Below are 16,200 nucleotides of genomic sequence, written 5' to 3'. Positions count from 1 at the left end.
GAGGAAAGTGAGGCTTAAGGTCACACAGTCAGTGAGTGACAGAGTAGGGATTGATATCTAGGTTGGCCTGACTCCAGATCTTTCTCAGAGGCACATCCAAATGAAAGGACTGGCAGATGCTGTGCTTCTAAGGGGAAGAACATATTGTTTTATCCAGAACTATCCAATTTTCTAATATCGTAACATCTTTTTGTCCCAGACCAGCATCTCACTATAGTAAGAGTTAATTTTGACTAGAGATAGCCCTGCAAAGACTTGCTTATCACAGGTGAGATTACTAGAGCCAAAGGCTGACCCACCTGCTGGAAAACAAAAATCTGGTTGCCAGGCATCTGGGAGGGTAGGACTTCCTTTGTTGAAACTTATTCATATCTCAGGATACATGTAGGTGGTGAGACCTCTGTGGGCTTCTCTCTAAGGACTACATGAGTGGACCTTTCTTCCTACAGATTTCTGACCAGGCCTCTCCCTCAGGACCCAAGTCTGAAGAACATTATAGCCTTCCATTCAAAAACCCCAGTGAAGGGAGTTCATGATTAATGGGTATGTACTTTCCATTTGGAAAGATGAAAAACTTCCAGAGATAGATGGTGGTGATGATTTTACAATGTGAATATACTTAGTGCCACTGGACCATACACTTAAAGTGGTTATAATGGCAAATTTTGAAATGGATACATTACCACAATAAAAACTGAAAGTACCCAGATCCAGTCAGGAAAAAAAAAAAAAAAGTAAATGAAAAATCCTGTTTAGCACATGGGTCTTGTCAGTGAACTCCAAAAGTCTATAGGCTTATACTGCTGTCTTATGGGAAAAAGGACTCCCTAACTTTTATATTTTTTTCCTGCTTTCTCTCTCTCTCTTTTAGCTTTTTAAAAATTTTAATTTAATTAAAAAAATTTTTTTCAAGATTTCAGGACATGTTTAATTTATAGTTATAGGCAGGGCTAATATATCTAGAATAAATTCCCCTGATGTCTTTGGACAGCATTTGGAAATGATAGTATGTTTATTTATACTTTACTTTAAAAATAGTTTCTTGGTCAAGTTGTTCATCATCTAAGAATGTCGAAAAAAAAGTTTGTGTGTTAGGATAAGGATAGTTGGAGGAACTGTAAGTAAAAGAGAATTTTTAATTCTTTTTAAAAAAATTTAAATTCAATTAATTAACATACAATGTATTATTTGTTTCAGGGGTAGAGGTCTGATTCATCAGTCTTCTATAACATCCAGGGCTCATTACAACACATACCCTCTCCAATGTCCATTACCCCGTTACCCCATCCCTCCACCCCCCTCTCCTCCAGCAACCCTCAGTTTGTTTCCCATGATTATGAGTCTTTTATGGTTTGTTTCCCTTTCTGATTTCGTCTTGTTTCATTTTTTCCCCTCCCTTCCCCTATGATCCTCTGCTCTGTTTCTTAAATTCCATGTTTCAGTGAGATCATATGATAATTTTCTTTCTCTGATTGACTTATTTCACTTAGCATAATACCCTCTAGTCCCATCCATGTTGTTGCAAATGGCAAGATTTCATTTTTTTTTGATGGCCCCCCCTAACTTATAAGCTCAATCATAAATGACACCAAGAATGCTCTTTGTTTAAAAGGGATGTTACAAGTTTTCATTTGCAAAATGGTGGAGAGTCACCAGCAAGTCACCCCCAGATTACCCCCAGTTCAAAGAAAGCTTTCTGTCAACAGTGATAACACCAAGTCTTCATCTCCTAGGAGAGACGTGGTGGGGGGGCATATTGTCCTTCCTTAAATGGAGGCTAATTGTGCAGAAAACCTGTGGCCGCCTTTGACATACATATGATAGGACACCCACCTGTGCATCACACCACACAGGGCACTTTTAGCGTCTCCACCTGATGTGGCCTACCAACTGTGGATATCCTTCCCCTGCTCTGTGCATTGGGAGTTTCACCTTTGCATTCACCCACAGTCCTTCTGCACTGGATAAACAAAGTCTGGGTCACCCTCTCCCCAGATCCCAAGGCAGCCGCTGGTGTTCTGTGATTGGTGGAGTAATTTTTCTCAAGGCTAATTAGAGGAATTCTCCCCAGTTATTGAGCCAAGATGGGGAGAGGGAAAAAAAAGAAGAGAAAAGCTGGAATAATTTTACCTGTGAATTAATGAGAGTGCCTTGCAGCCTCCCATTAGAACAAGATGTTTTCAGATCCAAATGATTTCATTAATTAGCAAGTTGTACACACATTAGTGGTTAAGTATGCGAACCCATGGAAGAAGTTGAAAACTGAACTGCAAAAACAAGTTTCAGAGGTGTCTGCTGGCGGGGGAACGCTCTAAGTGCTGCTCACTGAAGGGGGAGGGAGGTCTCCCAATGCTGCCTACCCAGGCCACCAGTGAGCTTTTGTTATCAGGCCTTCGGTCCATAGCCTGGGCTGGTGAGAAAGTGGTGGGATACACAGAATGGGAACCTCTCCTTTGTGCTGTGGCCAGAGGTTCTGCTCTTAGAATAAAGACCAGAGTCTCTCTTGTGCCCTTCAATGTGGCACAAGGACTGGACCCCTATCTATTTCTCCACCCACTCCCATCCCCTGCATCCTCACTTTCTGTGCTCCTGGTCAAAACAGCTTTTCTTTTTGCCTCAAATATGCCATACTGGCAGATCTCAGAGATCTTGAGGGTTCAGTTCCAGACCATAGCAATGAAAGGAATATTGCACTAAAGCAAATCAAGTGCATGTTTGTCTTTCCCAGGGCATGTAAAAGTTAAGTTTACATGATGCTGGAATCTATTAAGTATGCAATAGCATTATCTCTAAAAAACCAACATATACACCTTAATTACAAAATACTTTCTTGCAAAACAATGCTCACCATCATCTGAGCTTTCAGTGAGTCCTAATCACTGATTACAGACCACCATGACACATAAAATAATAAAAAAAAAAGTTTGAAATATTGTGAGAATAACCCAAGTGTGACACAGAGACACAACATTGCCAGGAAAATGGCTTGATGGATTTGCTGGATGCAGGGGTACCACAAACCTTCAATTTAAAAAAACAAAAAAACAAGTAACATCTGCAAGCACAATAGTGTGAAGTGTAATCAAACAAGGTATGCCTGTGCCTCCCTGCCACGGGGCTGTGAAGCCTGCTGTTCCCTCAGCCTGGAAGTCTTTCCCATGGTTACCTCCTATGAGGCCTTCATCTCTCAACCCAAGCATCTCTCTTTCTGCAGATCCTTCCCCAGGCTCCCAGACAGAGAAGTTTCCTCTCTTATATATCTCCTTGGAACCATTTCCCTTCCTTTGGAGCATTAGTCTCACTTTGGAATTATATGTCCAGTAAGTGGTCTTTATGCATTTTTATCTGTCCTTCACACTGGGCTGAGTTTTGTGAAGACAGGAACTGCCTGCTCTTTTCACCAGCTTAGCACTGATGCCCAGCTTGGTGTTGAGCCCATGGAAGGCACTCAGTGAGTATTTATTGAAGGAGGGACACAACTTTCAATCTAAGTAAATGCTCTTGCTATCACGGCGCTCTGATGGCCTTTGCTGCAATGGAGTCTGCTATACAGGTAAGGATGTGAATGGACAAGTAAGTTTCAGGGGCTTGCAAACTCAGGCAAAGATTAATGAGTGGGTTACAGAGAGGTCAACAGGAAGCCACAGGAGCCAGTGGGCTTCCTTCCCACCATAAGGCATACTGTCAGAGTTCTGCAGTACTGCTCTGTTCCCTTGCCCCATCTCAGCCAGGGGCTGTACCACCCACCTGAGCACCCAGGCCAGAAACTGATTCCTGAGGCTCTTCCCTCTAACTGGTTACCAACTCACACAGTTTGATTTTGAAGTGTCTTTAGACAAGAATGACTTATATTTACTACATAACTAACATACGAAAAATCATGTATCATAGGAAAAATAGAAAATCATAGAGAAAATAGAAAATAGCTATGACAGAGAAATTACAAAACATGGGAAGCAAAAAGTAGAAGGTAATCATCCCTTATTCCACCACCCAGAGATAAGCACGTTTAGCATTGGGCACATATTTTGGACATTTTTGTTCATGACTTGTTTTCTTCTTCTTCTTCTTCTTCTTTCTTTTCTTTTTTTTTTTTTTAAAGATTTATTTATCTATTTGACAGACAGAGATCACAAGTAGGCAGAGAGGCAGGCAGAGAGAGAAGGGAAGAAGGGTCTCCGCTGAGCAGAGAGCCGGACATGGGACCGGAAGGCAGAGGCTAAATCCACTGAGTCACCCAGGCGCCCCTCTTCTTTATCTTCTTGGTGTTCTTCATTCCATTAATGTCTCTTTATGTCCAGTTTTATTCGATCTTTTGCTGCAGTTAGAAATCTCATGCTAAAGGACAAACCAGAATGTCTTGTCCCCCCGATGAAAAGTCCTTTGATGACCCTTATCGCCTACAGGTAAAACCCACTTGTCTCCTTTTGTAGTTTCATTGCATCCAATTCCAGTTTACACCTTACATTCCAGGAATACACTGAACTGTCTGAAGTTCTTTGGCTTCATGCCTTCCTATCTTAGCATATGCTCTTCCACCATTCCCTGCAGCCTCATTCCATCTTCTCATCTTTGTATCTCAGCACATAGTAGTGACTCAATGCACATGGAGATAAATCACATTTGTAAGCACAGGCTGCCTCAAAAAAAAAAGCATAATGATGAAAGAATTGGAGACAATGTCATTCAATAATCTTTAGATGAAACTGAAGATGTATTGTCAGGAAAAGATAAGAATCATGGAATGGGAAAGGCACAGGCAGGAAGGGTGATATCAATGATTTTCACATTACTTAAACTGCTATTTTGAGGAAGAGGAATTAGATGAGTTTGATATAACCATACACATGGAACCAGGACGAGCTTGGAAATTTCCAAGAAAGATTTAGATTCAACAGATATGAAAACTATCAAAAAACCAGATCTATCTGAAGAGGAGTGGGATGTTTTAAGAGGTAGTGGAATAGCCAAAACATGGAAAGAGCCCAGATGTCTGCCTGTCAACAGATGAATGGATAAAGAAGATGTGGTACATGCACACATACAGGAATATGACTCAGCCATCAGAAAGAATGAAATCTTGCCATTTGCAATCACGTGAGTGGAACTAGAGGATATTATGCTAACAGAAATAAGTCAGTCAGTCATAGGAAGACATACCATATGATTTCATTCATATGTGGAATTTAAGAAACAAAACAGGTGAGCATAGGGGAAGGGAAGGAAAAATAAAATAAGATGAAATCAGAGAGGGTGACAAACTGTAAGAGACTCTTAACTCTAGGGAACAAACAGGGTTGCTGGAGGGGAGAGGGGTGGGAGATGGGGTAACTAATGAGCACTGGGTGCTCTATGCAACTGATGAATCTCTAGATTCTACACCTGAAACTAATAATACACTCTATGTTAACTAAATAGAATTTAAATAATAGTTGGCTCTCCATCTCAGGTGTGTCCAATCATTGACTGAATAAGTTCTTGAAGGAGGTGCTTTGTGGACATTCAGCCATGGGGTGAAGAATTGCTTAGGCACACCAAAGCCTCCTATTTTCTTGTTAAGCTGTTCTGAAGATACTACCATGTGTGGGTCAGGTGCAGCTCTCAACACTCTACTTGGATTATTCCATTTCCTCCTGGCAACTTATGAAGTAGGTTTGTTTTTTTTTTTTTTTTTAAAGATTTTATTTATTTGTCAGAGAGAGAGAGAGAGAGAGCACAAGCAGGGGGAAGGGCAGGCAGAGGGAGAAACTGGCTCCCTGCTCAGGAAGGAGCCCAAAGGTAGATTCAATCCCAGGACCTTGGGATCATGACCTGAGCTAAAGGCAGACACTTAACCATCCAGGTGTCCTGAAATAGGTGTTGTTATTAACTGTATTTTACAGATGAGAAAAGCAAATCCCAGAGAGATTAAATGACTTTCCAATATGTACACAGCTGGTGAATGGTGTGGGGTACAGGGCCAGGCATAGCCCAGAGCCTGTGGGCTTTGCCATTGTGTTAGATGCTTCCCCATACCACCTACAGTGTGGCTTTCAGTCTCTAAATTCTGTGTCTGTAAAGCACTAGCACATGCTTGCAACATTGGCAGCAAAGGTGGGGAGCCTAGGCCCTGCTTCCAGGAGAGCCCAGATATTTCCAAGGCCAGTCCAGGAAAGGCTTCTAGTTCCTACCTACTTTCCTCACAGCCAGCCTTGGATGGCAGAAGTCAGGCTGGTGTGTGAAAGATTGGGCCAGAATGCTTTCTTTCCATTCCATCATACAGAATTTGGCTCTTAAGCCCCAGATGCTTAATATCTTCTCTTTGGAACTGGCTCACAGCTGTCCCAGAAATGGCTCCTTTAGCTCAAGCTCTAATTTGGAAAACACATCAGCATTTCTCCACCCAAGTGTTCTTCTCAGATAAGCCATGCTTATGGCAGATAAGCAATTGCTAGGCCCTTCTTCAGGGGTGGCTGCTCATGCTGGTGGAAGTAAATGGGCCTTAGGCTTACCTAGGTGAAGCAACTGCTGGAAAATGTCCTGTGAACACAAGATCAGTAAAGGCTCACAAACAGGATGAGTTTATTTTCCTAGCCTCACATCAGGTTATGAGAGCTGACAAATATACATATACTTATGGGGATAATGTTTGATATGAGAACTATACCAGAAAATTTGGAACATATAGTTCCACACAGGGATTAAACATATAATCTTGAAATCCAGTGTCTGATAATTTGCAGTTCATGTCAGGTAACCTCTTGGTGGAAGGAAAATCTCCCAAAATGCCTGCTGCCAGACCTCCCAGGGAGACGGGACTTTGGGAAGTGCCACCATCCAATGCTGAATTTTAGAAAAGGACAGAGATGGGGCTTAGTTGATGTGTATGGCTTTTCCTTTTCTCTCTCTTATGTTTCTGTTAAGTCCTGGACAATTGCCTGTATAACTTTAGGGGTTCAAACTGAAAATTCCAGGTTAGGAAAGGCTTAGAAGATCTGAGTACATAAAACATCCTGTTTCTCCTTAAAAGATTAAGAGGAACCATCATTCAGTTATGGAAAGCAAAACCTGGCATCTCTCCTGAAGACAGTGTTGAGATTGGCCTGAAAGTGCCCAAGCTTCCACACCCATTATGAGATGGGTTTACTGTGATGGATACAAGGCTGAGGACATATCACAATCTTTTGTTTTATAAAAGAGCATCTTCACTAAGTCCTGCTTTGGTGATGAATTGTTCTTCACAGGGCCCCAGGGGTCACATCAGGAGAGAGTTTGAAAATGACTTTGTGAGCAAGAGCCTGAGGAAGGAAATGAAAAGTTACTGGGGCTGAAAAGTAATGTGCAGAAAGGTTGTCTGATCAAGTGCTAGACCAACAGGCCATATAAACTCTATTCCCATGCTCCTTCTTTTGAACTCAACTTTCAAGTCACTCTAGTGTAAAATAAGAGGAAAGAGAGAAATAATTGAAGACCCCCAAATTGGAGATCTTTGCTAATGTTAGTCTGATTTCATTGTCTAGTTTCTGCTTTGACTTACAGCTATTTTTGTTGGTGATGGTGGCTAGGAATGTACATTTCATGTCCCAACTTTCCAGACTCCATGGCTCCAGCCAAGCACTCAGAAGGCAATAAAAATGATCAAGAAATCCTGATCATAGAATCAATAAGGAAATAATGATGAGAATCACTAAACTAGGAAAAGAGTTTGGTTTGGGTTTAGTGTGGTGGTGGGAGGTAAAAGTTTCTCATAGATAGACTCACAGTTTGTCAGAACAGGAAGAGGATTTTGGGATCACCTAACTTGCTACTTAAATTTTCACTCATTCAAAGGATATTTATCAAGCTATGCTTTATGGGCCACCTGTTATGCTAGGGTTGGGGATAAAGTGGTATATAAGAGCTCTGTAGGCATTGTCCTCACGGAGCTTGTAATGGAAGCCAAACATGAATCAAACAATCACATAATCAATAAATAATCAAAAACTTGTTTAGAGCTTTAAGGGAAGAGAACAAGTTACGGCAAGGATCATCCTTGGGCAGGGATGGTAGAGGACGGCTTCCCTAAGAGGAAGAGAATCTTGCCAAGTGAGTGGGCAGGTAGACAAGTCCAGGCAGAGGGGTCTGTAAGTTCCAGCTGAGGAAGGTTTTCTGAACAGCTGTGGAAAGACCTATGGCTCTCCTGCCCTGCCTCATGCTTTTCCCTTGACTTTGTTCTGCCTCTTAAAAAACATTACTGGAAGGAGATAACCAGTTTACTACTTCTGTTTGAAGTGTGGGGAACCAGAAATCACTTTCACTTTCAGAGAGAACAATTCAGGAAGCACGGTGAGAAAGGCTCTCCTGACAACTTCCTCATTTGTAAAATGGAGGAAATAATCCTCAGCCTAGCCACAGAGCAAAGGAAGGCGGGGAACTGGGTCAATAGAACAGAGGTTTTATTGTGCTTTGCTCTACTGCACTCGGTAGATACTGCTTGCTTGCTTTATTTATTTATTTATTTATTTATTTGATTTATTTTTTTAAATAAAGTTTTATGATAGGCCTGCACTGACCAAATCTATTTGTGCCATTTTCACAGCAGCCTTTTGCTCATTTTGTGTCTCTGTGTCACATTTTGGTAATGTTCACAATTTTTTAAATGTTTTCACTATTATTATATTTGTTATGGTCATCTGTGATCAATGAGATCAGTGATCTTTGACGTACTATTGTAATTGTTTTGGGGTTCCATGAACCCTACCTATATAAGATGGCAAACTTAATTAGTAAATGTTCTGTGAAACACAACAATATTGAAATTAGGCCAATTAACATCCTACAATGGCCTCTAAATGTTTAAGTGAAAGGAAGAATCATGTGTCTCTCTCCCTCCCTTTAAATCAAAAGCTAGCAATGATTAAGCTTAGAGAGAAAGGCGTGTCCAAAGCTGAGAGGCTGAAAGCCATACCTCTCACATCTAACAGCCAGGTTGTGAAAGCAAAGGAAATGTTCTTGAAGGAAATTAAAAGTGCTATTCCAGTGAATGCATGAATGATAAGAAAGTGAAATAGGCTTATCACTGATAAGAAAGTTCTGGTGGCCTGGAGAGAAGATATCACTAGCCACATTCCTTTAAGCCAAAGCCTAATCCAGAGCAAGGCCCTAAGTCTCTTTACTTCCGTGAAGGCTGAGAGAGGTAAGGAAGATGCAGAAGAAAAGTCTGAGGCTAGAAGAGCTTGATTCATGGGGTTTAAGGAGAGAATCCATCTCCATAATATAAAAGTGCAAGGTGAAGCAGCAGAGTGTTGATGTAGAAGCTGCAGTGAGTTATCAGAAGATCTAGCCAAGATCATTAATGAAGGTGGCTACACTAAACAACAAATTTTCAATGTGGACAGAACAGTCTCATATTGGAAGATGCCTTCTAGACTTTGATAACTAGAAAGGAGAAGTCAATGCCTGGCTTCAAAACTTCAAAGGACTGGTTGACTCTTTTAGGGGCTAATGCAGCTGATGATTTTAAGTTAAACCAATGCTCATTTACCATCATGTGGCCCACAAAAATTATGCTAAATATAGTCTGTGCTCTATAAATGGAAAAGCAAACCTTGGATGACAGCATTATCTGTTGACAATACGGTTTACTAAATATTTTAGGTCCACTGTTGAGAACTACTGCCCAGAAAAAAAAGATTCCTTTCAAAATATCACTGCTTACTAACAATGTACCTGGTCACCCAAGAACTCTAATGCAGACATAGAATGAAATTAATGTTTTCATGACTACTAACTGAACATCCATTTTGCCACCTGTGGATCAAAGAGTAAATTCAACTTCCAGGTTTTGCAATTTAAGAAATACATTTTATAAAACTATAGCTCCCATCGATGGTGATTCCTCAGATGGATCTGGGAAGAGTATATTGAAAACCTTCTGAAAAGGATTTACCATTCTAGATGCCATTTTGAACATCTGTGATTCACAGAAAGAGGTAAAAAAATCAACATTAAAAAGGGTTCGGAAGAAGTTGGTTCCAACCTTCACTGCTGACTTTGAGGGAGTCAAGACTTCAGAGGAAGTAATTGCAGATGTGGTGGAAAGAGCAAGAGAGCTAGAAGTGGAGTCTGAAGATATGACTGAATGGCTGCAATCTTGTGATAACACTTGAACAGATGAGGAGCTGCTTCTCATGAACAAGGACAGTGGCTTCTTGAATGGAATCTACTCCTGGTGAAGATGCCATGAAGACTGCTGAAATGACAGCTAAGGACTTAGAAATATTACATAAACTGATAGAGCAGCAGCAGGATTTGAAAGGATGGACTCCAATTTTGAAAGAGGTTTTACTATGTGGAAAATGTTATCAGAGTATCACAAGCTATAGAGAAATTGTTCATGAAAGGAAAAGTCAATCAATTGTAGCAAATGTCATCATTATCTTATTTGAAGAAATTGCTACAGCCACCCCAACCTTCAGCAACCACCACTCTGATCAGTCAGTGGCCATCAGTGTAGAGGTGAGACCCTTTACCAGCAAAAAGACAACAACTTGCTGAAAGCTCAGATGATGGTTGGCATATTTTAACAATTTTTAAATTGTTTTAATTTAATTTAAAAATTTTAAATTAATGTATATACATTGTATTTTTTAGACATAATGTTAATACATACTTAATAGTCTACAGTATGGTGTAAACATAATTTTTATGTGTATTTCACACCAAAAAATTAATTTGGGTCATTTTATTACAATATTCACCATATTTTGGTGGTCTGGAACTGAACCTACAAATGTCTCTGAGGTATGCCTGTCCTGCTCTGCTGGATCTTTTGGAGACCACTTTTACCACCAAGCATTTGATTGACTTGATATAACTGAAGAGGGATTTGTGGCCCCACATAACATGCCACCAACCCAGGAAGCCTAGATGGAAAGAGATGTCCCACCAATCTCAAACCTGGATAAGGTTCTAAAATGGGGCCGACCCCATTCTTGATACAGTCAGCACTTTCTGATGGAGTTACTGATGGTTTTGTTGTTGACTCAGGACCCTGCAATGTGTCAGGGCATTTTAAAGAAGTCATATCCCCGTGTCCAAGTCTGAGGGAGGAGTCAGGACTGTCCTCAATATAGGCCACACCCAGGAGTTTAGAAAACAATTCCTTGATTTAAGCTGGCTATCCTCTCTTTGCAGAATGGTGGGCAGAAAAACATGCGACTTACTCCAGAAGTCTGATTAGCTGGATGATGCTCAACTGAGAGTTTGGTCCCACCAAAGTGTGGTATGCCTTCTGTACTTTCCAACAAACTTAACCAAATTTAAAGAAAATGACAGAGTCATTACATGGTGAGCCAATTCTAAGCTTCCTCACAAGCCTAATCTCAGAACTGGATGCTGTCTAAAAGGAATATATTTCCATTAAAACAGGTGCTCAAGTAGATTATTGTTCCTACCATGCCCATCAAGCCCCATGCTGTCCCTAGACTTGAATCACCTTGGACCTGGGACACAGACATTGAAGAAATTTAGATAAAATACCAACATCTTCCAGGAGGAGAATCTAGAATGAGGCTTTCCTTCTTCAGCTACTTCTCTCTAAGTTTCCCCTGGTAGAAATGTTATCAGAGGAGCTCCTCTTCTCTAACAAAGAGCAACTGGTATACCCAGACAGTAGAAAGCTCTTCTTTTTAAGGGCCAAGTTTGCCTTTCTCCAGGATACTACACACAACTTTGCATCCCTTACTTGTGAACCTATTGAGCGCCCATGAAATACCCTGCTAATTGCAAGGTGGAGGAGAAAAGGGTAGGGGGAAAAGATAGTGCAGTGCAGTGGTTAAAGCATATGGACCCTTGGAGCCAAATGACCGGGTTGAATCCTGGCTCCACCACTTCTCAGACAAGTGACCTTGGACACGCTATTTGATCTCATCTTAATGTAAGGACGATGATAGTACCTACCTCACAAATTTGCTGTGAGGACTAAACAAGTCAGTTCACAACAAAGATTCAGAACAATGTGTCACTGGTAGTAAACACCATTATTACTGTAAGCATTGTCAGGCTATCAGTGGAACTCTAAAACAGATTAAAATTTATTTAACACAGAATCTGTTAAAATGCAGATTCTGATTCAGGCCATGTGGGGTGGAGCCTGAATTCTGTATTTCTGACCAGGTCTGGGTGATACTGAAGCTGTGGCTCCACTGACCACACTTTGGGAAGCAAGGCCGAAGAGCCTGTTGGTCATCCTGGGAGGTCGAGGCAATCTCACCAAGCCTTGCTGAAGTATGAGATGCTCTTAAGCAGGTATTGGATTTTCACTGGGGTAGAGTGATCCTTGTCACAACACTCTTGTCAAGTAATTAGTGTGATCGGTAAAGTGTGTGAAGTCAGCATTGGATACAGAAACTACACACACTAATTGATATCAGCGTCCTATAGGATTCTTTAAAAAATGAAATGAAAATACATTTTTATTTTATTTTATTTTTCTAGACAGAGAGACATACACCTACACTGAGCTGCTAGGGAGCAGAAGTGATTTATGCTAGTGTCTCCTTCCAGTAACAATAAAAGCTATCTAACAGAGTTATGGAAAGGACTTGGATGATTGTGACCCAGTCCTGCAACATTACAGGAAGGAAGAGCTCTGCGTCAATTTTCCCTCTTGATAGTACAGCCTGTATCATTACCACTCTTACCAAGCTTGCATTTTTAAAGGTTACTTATGGTCACCAACTGGCCAACCCATGCCTTTGCCATGACCATTATTTTCATTGGCCCATTTGATGCCATTGATTACTCCCTTCTTTCTGAAACTCTCTCCCCACTTGTGTCTGTGATGGGTGTACACCTGTAGTTCTTCCACATCCACAGTTAGTTCTTTGCTTTCCTTCTCCTCCCTTCCTTCTAGATCTCTTTTAATCTGGAGAATATTATGAAGACAGAGAAATGCAGTTGCTGCCCATGAATAGCTGTAAGCTAGATGGAGAGGCAGACACAGAAACAGCAAAGTGCAGAAGTGGGTGACAATGTTCCTAAGAATTTTGTCCAAAGAACTGTGGGAGCATAATGGAGGAAGAGGAATGTACATGTGAGCTGTGTCAGAGGATGAAGCTTCCTTCTGCTCTTTTATTCAGTAAGCCTTCCACCCCTTGTGTGGCTGTGTCTAACTCTGTTTTTTTTCAGGAAATTCATTCACTTCCTCCTAAAGGCTCAGAGTTGGTCCTCATCTTCCAAAGTCATCCCTTATTGATGTTTAAAAATGAATGCTACTGGGTAGCTCAGTTGGTTAAGCCTCTGCCTTTGGCTCAGGTCCTGATCTCAGGGTCCTGGGGTTGAGCCCCACATCAGGCTCTCTGCTTGGCGGGGAGCCTGCTTCCTCTTCTCTCTCTGCCTGCCTCTCTGCCCACTTGTGATCTCTCTCTCTCTCTCTGTCAAATAAACTAAAATAAAATCTTTTTAAAAAAATGAATGCTCCAGAAATTGGCATTTCTGGTTGTGACTACCATCATCATCAACATCATCAGGTTGTGATTATTGGTCTAAAGCTTACTTCTGATTCACATGAACCAGCTTGGGCTGGCTAGAAATAAGAGGTATGATAAATCTCACAGATCATGTTTTGTGCCTTCATTTGGCCAATTTTTTTTTTTAAAGATTTTATTTATTTATTTGACAGAGGTCACAAGTAGGCAGAGAGGAAGGCAGAGAGAGAGAGAAAGGAGGAAGCAGACTCCCTGCCGAGCAGAGAGCCCAATGCGGGATTCGATCCCAGGATCCTGAGATCATGACCTGAGCCGAAGGCAGAGGCTTAACCCACTGAGCCACCCAGGTGCCCCTGGCCAATGGTTTTACATTGGTTTTTAATGGTCTACAAGCTTATAGTAAAAAATATATTAAAAAATATAGGTCTAGAACTAGGAAGACAGGTAGTTCTCTCTTGGGTTAAGGAGGAAGTTTATCACACTGAGGTTCAAGGGTACCTGATGTATTTTCTTATTGGAAGAGAGTTTTCCTATGAAGGGAAGAAGAAGTCTAGTCTAGATAGCTTTCCTAGAGTCTCAAGTTTTATTTTTTTTTAACATGTTCTTATTAAAATGTCTTTATTCATTAGAGGGTTCCATTTCTTTTTAATTTAACCTTTCCATATTAATATATTTATGTATCTCACAAGTGATTTGATGAACACCAAAAGGGGACTGTTGTTCTAGAAAAGGGATGGCAAATATTCTGTTGCCTAATAAATTAAAAACTCTAAGAGTAATTAAAATATCAACCTTCATGTTGAATTAATTTTTTGTATTAGCAATATGGGTTGTTAATATGGGTTAGAAAGAGAACCTCAGAGAGGAAAAGTATTTTAAAAGATCCTGATATTGAAAGAAAACAAATAAGGCAAAATGGAGACAAGATGTTCCAAAGTGAACAATAATGATAATATCAGTTACCATTTCTTGAGGACTCAGCCTGTGGTGGTTACTGTGCTAAGTGCTTTACATATATCATTTCATTTCTCCGATGATATTGGTAAAGATAAATGAATTGAGAGTTAGGCAAGACAGATAACTTGTCTAATAAGACACATCTGGAGCTGGAATTAAAAGCTAAGCTGAGTTTACCTTAAAACCTCAACCGTTAGCTACTATTCAGGCAAAAAGGCAGATATACTGCACTATTCTCTGACTCTGTGCTGTGGCAGATGTTGTTATCCATCATGGCCTCTTTTCCTCCTGTCCCAGATGGGGCCTTGCAATTCCTCTCAACAATATCTCTCTCATGACAACTCTAATCCATTGGGAGTCATTGGGATCATGATTTGCCACCCCTATCTATGCTGTCCCACTACTGGTGACCAACTCTATCTTTCTGCTACAGGCAGGATAGGAAACAGACTTCTTTTGGTACTCGCCAATGATGTAGATGCCTGGGCCTGCACTTTTTCTTTTGCTTTAAACCTTTTTAAGAAAAATTGTGAAGTACAGCATACATATAGAAAAGTGCAAAAAAGAAAGCAGTTACAGAGTATAATTTATCACAAAATAAAACCACGTAACTCTCACTCGGGTCAAGAAATATAATATCACCAGCTCTATAGAAGTCCCACTCATGCCCCTACCTGGTAGTACCCCCTCCTACATCTAGGTAAACACTATATTATGCTTCAGTGTCATGTTAGAAAGTATTTTTTTTCTAACAAAAAAAAAATCATGCATCTATCAATAGGTGTAGGGAAAAAATGTCATTAAATTCAACATTTATTCTCCAATCTTTTACATTATTTTCTGCATTTCCCATTCTTTTGATTCTCTGTGATTCGTTCTCAGTATTTTCCCCTGATTTCTCAATAGTTCAACTGTTCTGTTTTCAGCTGTACTAAATCTTCTTAAGTCCATTCACTGAATATTTTATATTTGCTGTTGTATTCTCCATAACTAACCTTACATTTGGCTCTTTTCCAATATCTTCTGGTTTTCTAGAAAATAATCTATCTTGTCTTTGATATTTTTGAATATAATAAATACAAATATTTTCAAGTCTATATCTGATAATTCCAATATCTGGATCCCCTTTGGGCTTATTTCTATTGTCCACAGTTTCTACTCATTTTCATTCCTGTTATCTTGTCTTTCTGTGTGCCTACTTATTTTGTATTGTGGGTTAGACCTTATTTTTGTAAAGTTGTTTTTCAAAATAACTTGAGAACTTTGATGATGTTATCTTTCTCCAGAGAAGACTGATAATTTGTTTTTTTCGGGCATTTTTTTTTCAAGTTTCAGAAAAGAGATTTAGATTATTTTATTCAGCCTTTCTAGTTTTCCTCAGTAGGACAGTCGATCTAAATTACCTCATGTGCCATTTGGGAATGGAGAAGTCATCTAGGGAAAAGTCATGTAGGGAAGTCCCTTCATTACAATTTTCCTTACTATCACCACCACCTCAGATCCAGGTAACTGGGACTTTGAGTACATGGACATATTAAAAAGGGTTGGAAAACCTCTGCTACTCAAATAAATCCTAGACCCTGGAGAGAGCTTATTGGAGTGAAGTTTCTGTGGACTAATTACAGACTGAAATACCATAATAAGATTAAACAGGAGGGAGTGGTGGTTTGGCTCCTGATTCTTACTCCTTTCAGAAATGTATAAAAGTGCAGATTTTAGGAAAATTGAAAAATGTCTTCATGATTCAGGTGGCAAATGGGACATGCTTACTATATAGTTGTCGAGTTGGATGAGT

At 40.2% G+C, this 16,200-nt stretch overlaps 1 protein-coding gene across 10 annotated transcripts in view; it reads right to left on the bottom strand.

Annotated features, from left to right (window-relative positions):
• Positions 1-16,200, bottom strand: part of CACNA1C (calcium voltage-gated channel subunit alpha1 C) — a 641,635-nt gene that overhangs the window by 212,534 nt on the left and 412,901 nt on the right. The window lies entirely within an intron of this gene.

Source organism: Mustela nigripes, chromosome 6, assembly GCF_022355385.1.
Source record: "Mustela nigripes isolate SB6536 chromosome 6, MUSNIG.SB6536, whole genome shotgun sequence".
In the NCBI taxonomy this organism is placed as follows: domain Eukaryota; kingdom Metazoa; phylum Chordata; class Mammalia; order Carnivora; family Mustelidae; genus Mustela; species Mustela nigripes.
The sequence above is the reverse complement of the archived record's forward strand: the minus strand, read 5'-3'. Positions and strand labels throughout refer to the sequence as shown.